Genomic DNA, 15,440 nt, shown 5'->3' with positions numbered 1-15,440 from the left:
GCTCTACAAAAGCCCAGAGGGTGTCATCATTTCCATTTTTGAGGTGGGAAGAATGGGGGTTTAATAGAGGCAAAGGGATGAGCGATGGGCCACGGAATCTCTAAGGCTTTTTCAGTGCTTGGGTTTAAGGAATCTGGGAGGGTCAGTTGGGGGGGGGGGTTGTGCAGCGGAATCTTCCTCCCAACACCTAGGGCTGACTCAGGCTCTCACACACCCCACAGACTTAGGTGAGTCCGCCGAGCAGGCCTGCATGTCCAAGTCCAAGCGCGTCACTGCATGTGTGAGTGAGGTTCTCTCCCCTCCCCCTGCACCCTTCCCCTCCCTCTTCCCCACACAAACCCCCAGCTCCTCTGTGACCTGTTGCTGCCCAACCCATGACCTATTTTGGAGCTCCCCATGGCCATCTCTTTACTCTTTCCTGTGTCAGAGTGAGTTGCCCAGCATGGAGGCGGGGCGAGTTGGGAAATTGGGAAAAGGTTCAGTCTGGCTGAGTCACTTCAAGAGAGAGGGTAAAGAGAGCAGTCTAAGCCAAATGCCACTGCTTCCGCGTGTGTCTTCTCTCTTGACTGCGGCCATTGAGAAGTTGTTGGCGAGGGGAGACCCATGATGGGATTCTTACTTAAGAAAAGTTACTCTGCTTCTGTGCTGATGGAGGGGAGAATGGACTGGAAGAAGCAAGCCAGGAGGTCTATAGGCAATTATGGAGCCACTGAAATCCTTCAGGTAACCAGGGCCTAGAATGGGATGTGGGGGGAGGAGAGAGGACCAGAAGTGAGGGCTATGGTGGCAAACTGGCCGGTGGCCTGAGGGGGCACTTGAGAGTCTGGGTGATTGTGGGTATTGTTCATGGAGACGGGGAACTCAAGGGGGAAGAGACTATGTTATCTTAAGACTTATGCCCTGAGTGCCTGGCAGGTGGGGCACTGCTATAAAGGTACTGAGGAGGTACTAACATGTCCTCTTGGGTGAGACCTCTGAGGAACGATTTGTTTCCATGGTGGGAGAGTGTTCGGTGATCTGGCACCAGGGGTAAAGTCCCTACCAGCCTCAGAGAAGCCCTGCCCATCAGAGAATGGGAGGAAAGAAAAAGGCGACCCCTAGAGAATGGGAGGAAATATTTGCAAGTCATATATCTGATATGGGTCTAGTATCTAGTTTCTATATAGAATTCTCACAAAACAATACTAAAAAGCAAACAACTCAACTAAAAATAGACAAGGGATCTGAATAGACATTTTTCCAAAGAAGTTATACAAATGGCTAATAAGCATATGAAAAGATGCTCAATATCATTAGTCATTAGGGAAATGCAAATCAAAACCACAATGAGATACCATTTCATACTCACTAGGATGGCTATATAAAACACAAGACAAGTGCTGGCAAGGATATGGACCCTCAAACATTGGGGATGGGAGGGTAAAATGGTGCAGCTGCTCTGGAAAGCAGTTTGGTGGTTCCTTAAAACTTAGACAAAGAATTCCCATATGATCCAGCTGTTCCATTTCCAGATGTATACACAAGAGAACAAAAACATATATTCACACAAAAACTTATACAAGGATATTCATAGCAGCATTATTCGTAACAGCCCAAAAGAGGTAACAACCCAGTGTCCATCAACGAATGAATGGATACACAAAAATGTGAAATATCCCTACAATGGAATATTATTCAGCCATAAAAAGGAGTGAAGTAATGTTACAACATAGATAAACCCTGAAAACCATAGATAAACTTATGCTAAGTGAAAGAAGACAGTCACATTAGACAGCATGTAGTCGAGTTGATTGCATTTATATGAAAGTACAGAACAGGGAAGTCTATGGAGGCAAAGTAGATTAGTGGTTGCCAAGGAATGGGGGAGGGAGGAATGGGGATATCCGGAGTTGTTCTTTGAGGTGATGGTAGATAGTGGTGATGATTGCAAAATATTGTGAATATTCTAAAACCACCCAAGACGCAAAATCAGCTCTTCTCACTTTAGGCACAGTGGTTGACTTTGGCCCCAGCTCCAGGGTCTCTCAGTCTGCACAACCCTCCTGCTGCAATTGCGCCTAACACTCGAATTCCTTCAGCCAAGCCTCTTCCACACACCCAGACTTGCTCATTCTTTCCATTCCGGCTATGTTCCCTTTCTGTCTTCACACCCCCCAGGAGCTTCCTGGGGCTCACTCACCCTGCCCCTTTAGGCCCTCCATGCCCCATCCTCTCCACCAGCCCCCCTCCCCATTTCAAAACCCTGCTCTCTGCTCACCTCTTCCTAGAACCTCCCTTAGAGGAACCCCATTGACAGCCCCTTTGCACTTGTAAAGACACCCAATTGCCAGGCTTTAACCTGGGCTCTGCCACTTAAAGCCTGTGTGACTCTTAGAGAGTCCTATAACTTTTTCTGAGCTTCAGTGTCCCCATCTGTAAAATATACATTACCATGTGTCTTAGTCTGTTTAGGCTGCTGTGACATACCATGGACTGGGTGACTTAGACTACATAAATTTATTTTCTCACACTTCTGGAGACTGGAAGTCTGAGATCAGGGTGCCAGCGTGGTTGGGTTCTGGTGAGAGCTCTCTTCCTGCCTTATAGACAGTCACCTTCTTGCTGTGGCCTTTTCTCTGTGTGTGCATGGAAAGAAAGAGAAGGAGGAGGAAAGAGAGAGAGAGAGAGGGAGGAGAGGGAAAAAGAGGGAGAGAAGGAGGAGGAGGAGAAGGAGGAGGAGGAGAAGAAGAAGGAGGAGGAGGAGGGGAGGAGGAGGAGGAAAAGGAAGGGAAGGGGAAGGGGGAGGAGAAGGAGAAAGAAGGGAGAGGGAAAGAGAGAAAGTTCTCCATGGTACCCTTCTTACAAGGCCACTAATCCCATCATGAGGTCCCACTCTTACGACTTCATCTAACCCAGATTACCTCCCAAAGGCCCCACCTCCAAATACCTACCATATATTGAGGGTTAGGACTTTAACATATGAATTTGGTTGGGAGAGAGGAGACACATTCAGTCCATAAATCCATGCTTACCTGTCAGGTGGAATTCCATGGAATTCTGCAGGTATGAAGCTTTATATGTGCAAAGTGCCAGACCTTTATGAAGGATTATTCTTTTTCATCATTATTGTGTAAACATGTATGTGTTTCTCAGCAACCGAACACCATACGCAATTCATAAGCATCTGACCTCCACTAGTCAAGTGCTCAAGGGCAGGGATGTGTCTGCTGCTTTTGGAGTGTTCTCTCAACCTATGAGAAACTACCAGAAACCAGAATCCAGAATCCATCTCTCCCTTCTGGGATCCTAGAGCCGTATTTGCCTTAGGTCATACATATCTGAGTTTCTGACTCTCAGGCCTGACCATAAAGCCCTTAAGTTCAGGAGCTCTGCAGGGAGAGATTTTGCTGTCCTATACGTCAGTTTTCTTGTCTGTAGAACAAATATAACAGCACATATCTCATAGCATTACTGGGAAGTTTCAAATGAAAACATGGTAAGCTCTCAGAAAATGTCAGCGATAAAGATGAATATGATATATTAGTTACCTTTTACTGTGTAACAAATCGCCCAGACACTTAGTGACTTGAAACATCAATAATCATTTGTTCTCTCTTGTGGTTTTAGTGGGTGAAGAATTCAGAAGTACCTTGAATGGGCAGTTCTATCCCAAGGTCTCTCATGAAGCTGAGGCTTTAGTCATCTGAAGGCTTGACTGAGCCAAAGAGTCCAGTTCCAAGTGGCTTACTGATCTGTTCCCAAGCTGGTGCTGGCTGTTGGGATGGGTGGGGGCTTTGGTCCCTCTTTCCACAGAACTCCTTGAGTGTCCTTAAAAGATGATAGCTGGTTTACCCAGTGAACCATCCAAGAGTCCAAGGAGGAGCTGCAATACCTTTTATGATCTAGATTCCAAAGTCACGTACTGTCACTCCTGCAGTATTCTGTGGGTCAATGCAGGCCAACCCTAATTTTATATGGGCTACAAACAAACATAAATACCAGGGGGTGAGGGTTATTGGGACCCATCTTGGAGACTAACTAGCACAGGTGATGCCAAATATATTCTTCTTGTGAGATCAGGTGTCCAACAACAAGAAAGTGGCATAGTCAGGATTTGAATTCAAATCTGTCTAGCTCAGACCCTGAGATGTTAACCATCACCCTTTGTTGACACCTATTTCTTCATGCAAGCAATCACTTACTCATTCAGCAAACCTTGCCTAAGCATCTCCTGTACTATGAGTGCACCAGATGCTCACAATGCCCCTGTCCTCCAGGAGACCCAGACTGGAGGGTGTGTGGATGGCAGTTCTAGATCCAGCTCCCAAGTCTCCTGGCTTCTAGTTCACTCTTCTTTCTGTTCTGAGATACTTGCATCAAGGTGGGAAATCACTGAAGCCTTGCAACTCTTTTGACAAAAAGAGGTGGGAGGAATTACAGAAAATGAACTGAATGTAGAACCAATAGTCTTGGGTCTAGGTCTCTTTTAACACTGATTTGTAGGATGCCTTTGATAAGCCCCTTCCCTTCTCTGGGCTCAGCTTTCCCCACTTGGAGAATTGCCTGTAAGGAACTTACCTGTGCAAATAGTTCATTCAGTACCATTTATTAAGCACATACTATGGACCATGTGCTCTTCTCAGTGCTGGGGACACAGAGAGGAACAAGCTAGAGTTCCTGCCCTCTAGCTGCCCTCCTACATTCAAATGTAGGCTGAGAGATAATAAACAAACCAACAAAGAAAAAGACCACTGCAGACAGCCCTGAGCACCATGAAGGGTGAAATGATAGGCAGGGGGCACTACTTTGACCAGGGAAGGCTTCTCCAAAGGGTGGCACCTAAGTACAGATTGACCGATGGTGAGGGGACTGTGGAAAGATTGGCGAGGGTGGGGAGGTTGAGGGGTGGTGAAATGAGTGTCCCAGGCAGAAGGACCATCAAGTGCAGAGGCCCAAACACAGGACAAAAGATTGCTGTGTTTGCCTGGAGCAAGGAGACTAGAGTGACAGGAAGGTAGTGAGCCCAGGGAGGAGGGTGGGACATGAGGACAGAGGGGTGCAAGGGTAGATGACAGGGAGACTTGCAGACCTTGGGAAGGTGTATGGGCTGAATTTTAAATGGGATGGGAAGACTCTGGACGATTTTCAATAAAGATGATCCAGTGTGCATCAAAGGGGCCCTCTACCTGTTGTGTGGGGAATGGGTTGCTTGTCTATCATAACATATTCTTTAAAAAGTTCTTACTAACTTTTCTTATTGTGATAAAAAATACACAAGATAAAATTTACCATTTTAATTACTTTTAAGAGTACAATTCAGTGGCATTAAGTACATATACAATGTTGTACAACCATCATCACTATCCATTCCCAGAGCTTTTACATCATTCCTAACAGAAGCTCTGTACCTAAGTGAAACTTTCCAGTCAAGCCTATAGTCATCAGAACTCTCTCAGTTAAAAGTCACAAAAAGCTCAACTCAAATAGGATTACTCCAAGAAGAGAAGCCATTGGCTCACCAAAATGAAAAATATAGGTTAGCCTTCAGGCATGGCTGGATCTAAAAGCCCAAACAGTATCATCAGGCATAGTGCTCTCTTTCTTTCGGCGCTATTTACTCAAGTGCTGGCTTTATCTCAGGCAGCCTTTCCCATTCTTGGTGGCAGAGAGGGCCATTAGCAGCTCCAGGCTTCCATTCCACTAGCCCAGCAATCCCAGAAGAAAAGACGGGATTCTTTGCCAAGAGTTCCACCAGAATTTCCAGGGCTAACTCTCATTGGATCAATCTGGGTCATGTGTCAAACCCTGAACCAATCAGTGCATTCCACCAGAGAGCTGGAACTTCCTGATTGGCCACGGTCACATGTCCTACACCCCCACGTTATGCAAGTGGCCTAAGGTTAGGAAGGAATAAGTTCTCCTTAGGAAAAGCAGGGATCTGTCATAAGAGAGAGGGGGAAACGGGCTGGACAGGCAAAACAACATCTGGCCAACCACTACAACACTTACAGATGTTACCTCCTCTGATCTTTTTCTCAGCAGTTGGCTCCACCATGACATGAAAGGCAAGATCTTGACAGTCTCCTTAACTTCCCCCCAATATTATCAGTTGCCAAAGCCTTCCTCCTCAGTGTCCCCGGAAGCTTTTCTCTCAACCCCAAACCCTTTTACCCCTGCCCTCGTTCAGACCACATACCCCCATCTCTTGGATTATTGCACCCCCCCGCCACCACCACCACTGTCCTTGCTTCCTCCTGAGGGAGCTTTCCTAAAGTCCAGATCTGACCGCAACTTTTCAGGACCTCCCCCTTTGAGCTCCCCTCTGGCATATGAGGCTCTGTCAGATCTGACTGCTACTTCCATCTGCAGTCTCATCCCCTCACCCTCACACCTAGTCAAGTTCTCCTGGGACTCACCCAGTGCCTTTGCATGCTGTTCCTTGTGCCTAGAATGCCCTTAGCGACATCTTTTGCTTGACCTTCTGTTCAAGTCCTTTGACGTTTAGTTGAGCCATCACTTCCTCCAGGAAGCCTTCCTTGGGGACCCCTCCAACCACACACCTACCCCACACATGGTGTGGCGAATACCCCTCCTGGGGTATCACAGAGTCCTGTGTGTTTACCTCCCATAGCACCAATGGTAGCATATTATTTTTGAAATATTTGCCTCTGCATTTTTTAATTAAAATGAGATTTTTAAAACTGACTTCCACATAGTAAAATGCACAAATATTAAAATTTTACCTATCTATGTACCTGTGTCACCATCCCAAAGATCAAAGTATAGAATTTTTCTAGCACCTGCTTCCAGTGCCTCTTCTAGGTCAATAACAGTCCTGTTCCCCACCCCACCCCCAGAGGTAACCAATTCTAAAACCATAGATTAGTCCTGCCAGTTATTGAACTTCATATAAGTAGAATTATACAATATTCACTTTTTTTTTTTTTTTGCATTTGGTTTCTCTTATTTAAAATAATGATTTTTTTCCTTCTCTGTTGTTGTGGGCAACAGTAGTTCATCTACTTTGATGGCTGTGGGGTCCCAGACAACGAATCTGTTTATTCAAACTTCTGTTTGAGTGGATATTTAGGTTGTTTCCAGTTTGGACTATAAGGAATAAAGCTGTTATGATTTATGGACAGTTTCTGTGGACATGTTTTCATTTCTCTCAAAGACATACCTAGGAGTGGAATTTCTGGATCATAAGGCAGATCTACGTTTATTAAAGTTGCCAAGCAGTTTTCCGGAGTGCCTGTGGCATTTTGCATCTCCACCAGGCATGGTGGAGAGTTCCAGGGGCTCCACATCCCAGCCAACACTTGATGTTGTCCCTTGTCTTTATTTCAGCCATTCTGAAGGGGGCATGAATTGAATTGTTTTTCATTCTTGCTAATTTCTGTTACCCAGAGGTCTTATCTTAAGCTACTGTCTGAAGGCTACTTTCTATTTCTGGCTCCATGGAAAAAAAAGAAATCAAAATCTTTTCCTGCCTTTTGAGTTTCAAAAGTCTAGGGTCTCAGGAGCAACAGGAAAAGGTTCGTACGTACTGATGAGGCGATTAATATGGGGAAATGCATCATGTTTAGGAGCAAGGTTCCACCTCTCTGAAGCTAGGCAAGAGTTTCCAGATGTGAAAATGTGTTAAGGAAACCGAACTGAGAATTGGAGTAGGGAAGCCATGGTCGCAGCTTGCATAGTGCAGCAGGGAGAAGGAAGCTTTCCTTTGGGCTGGCAAAGGCAAGCTGCCCTCGCCTGCAGCCAATGGGAGCCTGCCCCCACTTCAAACTCGTTTTCTTCTAATGAACTTTTGTTCAAAACAATCCCACCCACTCCCTTTTTCCTTCTATAAAGAAATCCCCTCCTTTGCTCTGGAGACTTGCTTATGGTCCGTTATATTTTGCTTGTCCCAGATTGCAATTCCTCTGCTATTTCTGAGGAGACTGGATTTTGCTGGCTGAATCATTTACCTTTTTCTTTTAAAACGTTGACAGAGACAAGGGTAGGAAAGAGAGCTGGAGCCGCAGCAAAGGGGGAGATGGATGGCACAAGCCCCTGAGGAAAGGCACACTTGAACTTGCTCCTTCTCTGGACATGGCCCTGAGCTTGGAGAAAGATCCCAGGATCCCCAGATAACTTCAGAGAAATTGAATGTGGAAAAACCTGTACTCTTCTCCTAAGCAGACTCTCTGGCAGAAAAATGGCTGTGTGTGGCTGGGCCGAAGAGCCTCAAATGTCTAACAGAGCTCTCTATGCCCCAGGGGCCATGGAGGCTGAGCAACAGCTCCTGTGCACTTGCAAGGACCCCAGCAGCAGCTGAGAGAGGAAATGAGACTCAGGAACAAAAGATAATTTAGCAGGACCCTGTGTGTGTGTGTGTGTGTGTGTCCCCACAAGATCCTTAGAACTGACATACTACCCCCAGAGAAATAGGAAAAACCCAACTTACCTGCCATTAAGGATTCCCACCCGAAATGGGAGATCATAGCAGAGACTGAGCTCATGTAACAGAACTAAAGTTACCTTTCTTGCTTACCCGAGTTCGTGAACTGAAATTGAACCACTGCTGTACTTTTCACACTGTATTATGCTTGTGTCTTTATTTTACTTCCTTTCCTTGAGACGAAGCCACTGGAGTCAGCAATAAGGTCTGATTGTCCTAGAATCAGCAACCTCCTGGCCCAGGGCCTGGCACAGAGTAGGGGCTTAATGAAGATTTGTTAAATGTTGATTGTAAGCTCCTTGAGGGAAGGGAGAGAAAGAGAGCTACATTAGTGGACACCTCCTGTGTATAAAGCCATGTGCCATGTTATATGCACTGGCCAGCATAGAACGTAAGGCTGTGATTATCTCATTTTACAGACAAGCATATGACAGCCAACATTTACTGAGCACTCACCATGTGCCAGGCATTGCTCTAAGCATTTTTCATATATTAACCCATGTTATCCTCACTACAACCCAATGAGGTTAATACTATTATCCTCATATTCCTGATGGAGAAACTGAGGCATAGAGTAATGAAGTGACTTGCTAAAGATTGTAATAAGATTTGAGTCCAGGCTTCTTGATTCCAGTACACATGTGCCCATCTCCAGCACATTCCAATGCCCATTTCCAGCCCTGTGCTCATGCTCCCTGCATGGTTCACTCTGTCTGAAACCTTCTTCCTTCTTAATCCCTGCCCATCCCACTGGTGAACTCTTCACACCCTTCACACCTCCTCTGACGTCCTTGATGCTCACGAGTAGAAATACTCATTCCTCCCTCCCTTTACTCCTTCATTCCCATAGCACTTTATTTTTAGAATTTGTGTAAGTTAGGATTGGGTTTATCTGTATGAAAGAGAAAATCCAAAATAATGGGGTGATAAGCAAAATAAATTTCTTTTTCATGTAAAAAAAGTATGGAGATAGACAGTCCAGGGCTGATATAGCAGCTCCACCGTGTCAGTGACTGAGGCGATTTTATTTGCTCCATCATCTGAGTCTGGGGCTCCCTTCCTAAGGTGATATTATATGTCAAAATGGCTGCTAAAGTTCCAGCCATTGCATCTACATCCCAAGTGTCAGAGAAAAGGAAAGGAGCATTTGCTTTTTCTTTTTATTTACTTATTTATTATTTTTTGTAAGTTCCTTTTTAAAAGACTTCTCAATAACCCCCACAACATTTACCCTTACCTCTCATCAGCCAAAAGTTAGTCACATGACTATACCTTGCTGCAAGGGAGGCCGAGAAATCCAATCTTTTGGTTGGATATTGAAAGAATGGTTATTAAGACTCCAACCACAGTCTCTGCCACATCATTACTTTAGCATTTACCACCTCATACCTGGGATGGTCTATTTGGATATTTTTCTCCATAGCTAGAATACCTTGAGGGCAGATTCTTGTCATCTTCATCTTCATATCCCAAAGTCAAGCACAATTGGGACACTTGAGGTGGAGGAATAAGTGACTAGGTGTTACCTTTCTTTAGATGCCCCAGAGGCCCCGTAACATGGATCTCTGCTCACAGCAAGCCTCCAATAATTGTTTGAAATGAACGTACATGTTCTTGACCTCAGTTTCCTCATTTTTAAAATGGGTATAAATGACCTCAAAGGTCAATCCCAGTTTAGACATTATCAGAGTCTACTGTATAAAATCTGAAAAATACAGCTAAACATTAAAAAAGTGAAAACCCAGCCAGAAGTAGAGGCTGTATGTAGCTTTCACTCTTTCACTGTTTCTTTGGCATAAACGCATAGACATGTTTTGCATATGAATAGGATCCCACTGTGCATACATTTTATCACCAGCCATTTTCACTTAAATAACATAGGACCGAACTTCTGCTTCTCCTCAAGACAAACTAGCTTGTAGAGAGCAATCCTCTCCATATACAACTAGAAAACCCGTTTAGAACTGTTAAAAAGAACATAAAAATCTGTTAGAAGGCATCAAAGAGCTCTCCAGGAAGCCAAGACCTGAAGGATCAAGATCCCAGAGTGAAGAGAAACACATGGAGGTGAGCCCAGTATTCCATGTGCTTTCCCCCGGAATTTGCCAATTCCTAAGTAACTAGGTGGGAGATAGGAGCTGAGAAACGGTGAAGCTAAGCCGGGCTTTCAGCAGTTGTACAGGGCTGGAGGGGCAAAAATAATTTATGCTGAACCCATTTCTAGGCCAGACATGTTCTCCCGTAGCATATATGAACATTCATTAGAGCTCACAGACATTTTCCATACATAGAGTTTTGGCCCTGGAAAGAACTCCAGAGATGATGTAACGGAACATTTCATTTTAACAATGTGGCAACTGAGGCCCAGAGATGCTGAGTGTCTTGCCCAGGGCCACACAGCAAAGGGGTAGAGCTTCCTGGTCCACCCTGTACCTTGCATACCCCTGGTCTGCAGCTGTTGCTGCTACTCCCAACCCTAAGCTCCCCGTTCTTTCCACACATCCTAGCCAGAGAGAGAGAGAGAGAAAGGGAGATAGGTCAATTTAATCTCACTTCTGGTTTGTGATCTTTTAATAAATGAAAGTGCTTTTCTAAAAGGAAACCAAACACAAATCCTTTTATAACAATTATAGGGCATTCTTCCTAATTACCGAAGTATACAAATTTACTAAAGAAATATTAGGAAATACAGATGAGTAAAAACCAAAAGCATTTTTATAACAATTACAGGGCATTCTTCCTAATTACCAAAGTATACAAATTTACTAAAGAAATATTAGGAAATACAGATGAGTAAAAACCAAAAGCACCTATCTTCTCCTTCCCACTATGCCTTACACAACTACTGTTAAGTTTTTTTTATACATAGCTACACTTTTTCACAAAATGAATTGATGCATACCTACTCTTTTGTCACTTGCCCTTTTAACTTAACATTCATATCACAACCCATTTTCACATAATTCCATTGTGTCTAGGATGACCTTAACAGGTCCGTTCTATCTATATACCATAATTTACTCAACCAGTTCCCTATAGTCCGACATTTGGATTATTTTCAATCTTTTCCTATTATATGCAATCCTGCAATGAACATCTTTATGTATATCTTGGCGATATTCATGATTATTTTCTCAGGAAAAACTCTCTGAGTATGGAATAACAGACTGAATATTTTTAAAGTCCTCAACATTTGGTTCCCAACTGCCCTCCGGGAAAGGCTCTCTCAGTTCACGCTTCCGTCAGCAGTGTGCACTCCAAACCTATGCGCTTTACTTAAGCGGGAAAGGGAGGGGCAGGTCTTATTCCAGGTTGATATTTGCCATTCTTGCTCACCTTCCTTTAAATAGATAAGCTTCACAGCATGCCAGTCTAATTAAATTCAGAGTGGAGAAGCCACACTAAGGGCCCAAGGCCAGAAACTTTGGAACTCCCTCAGGGCCAAATTGAAAGGGTCAATTTTGATAATTCTACGTAACATGATTGCTTCTTGGCCCACTTTGGCCCTGAAGGACAACATCTGTTCTTACAAACTGAGCGGGAAATAAAACAAGAGAAGAGCCATCTTGCCTTCTTTGGGCAGCAATCTGAAAAATGACCACTTGGATTTCTCAGCACCCACAGTGCAGAGTCCCCAGAGGAAATGGCCGAGTTCATAACAGGCCGGGTGGGGAGATGGATTGGGCACTCTGCCCACGTCTACCCATCCGTAGCTTGTTGCACAGTCTGGGAGTCCAACATAAGTGCTATTCATTTCCTCTAGGTCTTAAGGACTTTCTGATTTTCTGTGTCCCCTGTGCAAATGAAAAGAAAACTCCTTTGGTTAGTGAGAGATCTCAGATTTCTCAGTTCTTTAACTGGGATTTGTTTCAGTTCAAGGGACATGGCTTCTATGACTGGGTTATATAGCTGGTCAGCTGGGTCACTTGGTCCATTCCCCTCTCTGGAGCTTCTTAGTTTCCCCATGTGAACAAGGAAGCAGTTGGCCTGGGTTTGGTGAGCCATAAATTCTGTTTCCCAAGAGAGAGGTCTCAGTTCCTGAGTACGCACCACAGTCAAGCACTTCACACACATGAGCGTATTTAATCCTAACAATGGTTCCATGAGAAACCAGACATCTGTGCCTGTCCAGCTCCAATGCTCCATTATTCTGTTAATAGCACCCTGATTTTCTTTTAGGGACCCATCCCCCATGCACTCCTAGTCCCTGTCACTTAGGAGGGGCTGACCCCACTCCCTAACTCTAGCCATAGGCATGTAACTCAGGCTTAGCCAATCAGAGCAATTGTGGTGGGTTTGGGCTAGACATATGACCCAATCCAGGCCAATGGAGATCAACACTGGGATTTTTGCTGGACGTATTGGGAAGGAAGTGATCGCTTTACCTTGAGGTTGCTTAATTGGCCATTTCTGCTTCCCTGTGGAAAGACCCAGCCTGCTAATAAAACAGACACAAAAGGAAACAGAGTCAAGACACAGAGGGAAACAAATTCATGACAACTTCCTTTGAGCTTTTGGCACAGACTATGTCTGAATCTAAAATGTCTCCTGAAATTTTTCAGTTGAGAACACTTTTTGGCTGAACCTGGTTATAATTGGGTTTATGTTCCCTGCCACCGGAAGAATCATCATGAAAATCCTGGATATGACCCAGATGTTATTATTCTCATTTAACAGATGCAGTTATTGAGGCTCAGAGAAGCAATGTGAGCACTGACCTAATAAGTGGCAGAGCAGATATTTTTTACCTACCCCTTCTTAATTTGCACCTCTATTCTTGACTTGGGGACTCAAATAGTCCCCCTTTCCTAGCTTTCCTCCACAAAGCACAGAAGTAGGAACAGGCTTATGGAGCCAGGCCAATCCAGGTTCCAGACCCAGTTCAGCTGCTTCCTAACCATCTGATCTTGGAATGACTTACTAGCTGTGTACCCTGAAGCAGTCTCTTCCCCAATTCGTGCCTCTCTCTTCTCATCTGCAAAATAAGAATTTAATAGTATCTTGTTCATAGCGTTGTTGTGAGGAGTAAGTGCTCTCAATTATGTCTAATGCTCTTAGAGCCTGGCACATGGTAAGTATGACAAAGGGCTTTCAATTATTTTTCCTCTGTCGCTTATATGTTATTAGTAAGTTGGTTACCCACCTCCGTCCCACACACCCAGGATGCGGCCTGAGTTATGATATATCAGTTCCAAATGCCACAACGAAGCAACACACACCCTGCTCACCCGGGGCTTCAAATAATGTCTGACATGCTGTTTTTAAAATGCTGATGTTTCTAAGAATGGTGATCACTATGGGCTTAGTAGGCCTAAAACCAGCCCAGGAAGTGAAACTTTGGAGAGGCTTTTCAAATAATCAAGCTTTTGCTGAATGGCAGAAATGCGAGGGAATGAGAGTGGACCCAGCCATTTTCAAGCTCCCCCCAAATTCATACTCCTATCAGCCCCACAGCTGTAGGGGGTAGATTGCATTTCCCTTAGAGTTTATAACAGTTGCTCGCTCAAGGGCTAACTCAATTCCAAAAGGGGCATCAGTCTGGTAAAGTATAAAATATGGAGGCCCTGGAGAATCACCAGGGAATGGAAGGGGGCTTACTGTGGATTCAGAGTGAGTCCTAATTGGGGGGTGTGCTCATCAACAGCGGTCTGGTCAGAGGAACAAATGGGGAATCCTTTGCCCCTCTGATTCATGAATGTCAGAACCGGTACCCAGGACGGTAACATGGATTGTCAGCTATCTTGAGCCCAGATTTTCCTATCACTGGGCATCACCATCAGTCCTTTAATCCCTAACTTGCAAAAAGACTCAGTGGTCTATGAGCTACCATTTATGGACTTGCTAAGTCCTTCATGTAAATAACCCCATGGGACTTTCCAGCAACCCCAGTGAGATGAAGATTACAGCACAGTAACTATGATCTTGGACCGTGTAGCCAAGTTGCATAGGGTGGATTTCCAGTTCTCCTATATACTAGCTGTGTGACCTTGAGCCTGTTACTTAACCTCTCTGTACCTCAGTTTTCTCTTCTGTGAAATAGGAATAATAATAGCTCCTACTTATTCATGTCGTGAAGATTAAATGAGTAAGCACCTATAGCACTTAGAAGAGTAGGTGGCACCATGACAGCTGTTTTTATTAACCCTCATTTTGCACATGTAGTCCAGGAGGCCAGAAGGATATCACATACCACACACAGCTTGTGAAGCCAGGCCTCAAACTAGCTCTTTGTGATTCCACAACTATTAAGCAGAATTGCCTTCTACTCAGAGGAAACTAAAAGCCCTGCCATGCCCCAAACCCACACCTACCCACCCCCTACCCCCAAACACAGGGTTCTTTCCTCCTCAACACCCTTCTGTCCCTCCACACTTGAGTGTCTCTTCTGAAGCACTGAGATAAGATCTGAGGTCATAACTGCTTAAAGGTTCAGATGGAGTTTTCCTGGCACTGAGGAAAGAAAACTTTGCCTCTCTTCCCTGGCTTTGGAACTGAAGGCAGCCAGTAAGAATTCTCAAATTGCCAGAGTCAGCGGGCAGAGGCTCCTGGGGACCTGCAGAAGAACACCCCCCCCACCCTTGCAACCTCGCTTGGCCCCAACTCTAGATTTGATCTAGCACAGGATGCTAATTGAAACACATTGTAACTGTGAAACTTGAGTTCATTTGGAGGGGCTACGGAGAAATAGAGGAGGGCTGTGGCGTCTAGACCTTGGGGGGCTCTCTACTCCCCCATGAAACCTCCAGGGTAGGGTCCCTATCTGTCAGTCTTGTTTCTCCATCTGGCTGGCTCTGTCCGTCTCTTTCTAGTTTGGCCTCTTGAGCAGGGATAAGTGGAGGTGGGGTATCACTATATGTCTTTGTTTATCCTTTGGTCTGTGGTTGTCTTTGCCAAACATCATCTCCTCTCTGACTTTCCATCTCTTCTTCTTTATCTGAACTACCTATTTCCGTCTGCCCACCCTCAGGTGAGTGTGGGAGGTGGGGAGTTCTCGCCAGGGTTCTGACCCATCTTTTTTTTT

General features: G+C 44.8%; 1 protein-coding gene across 1 annotated transcript in view; it reads left to right on the top strand.

Annotated features, from left to right (window-relative positions):
• The first annotated feature begins 478 nt into the window (after positions 1–478).
• The window catches only part of HRH1 (histamine receptor H1), a 93,146-nt gene continuing 78,184 nt past the window's right edge, over positions 479–15,440 (top strand). Inside the window, exon 1 of the mRNA XM_008697882.1 lies at positions 479–723. The gene's annotated coding sequence lies outside the window, so the exon portion shown is untranslated. The remainder of the gene's footprint in view (positions 724–15,440) is intronic.

The sequence above is a fragment of the Ursus maritimus genome, unplaced genomic scaffold (genome assembly GCF_017311325.1).
Source record: "Ursus maritimus isolate PB19 unplaced genomic scaffold, ASM1731132v1 scaffold_14, whole genome shotgun sequence".
NCBI classification, from domain to species: Eukaryota; Metazoa; Chordata; class Mammalia; order Carnivora; family Ursidae; genus Ursus; species Ursus maritimus.
Note: the sequence above shows the minus strand (reverse complement) of the source record. Positions and strands in the feature narration are given on the sequence as shown.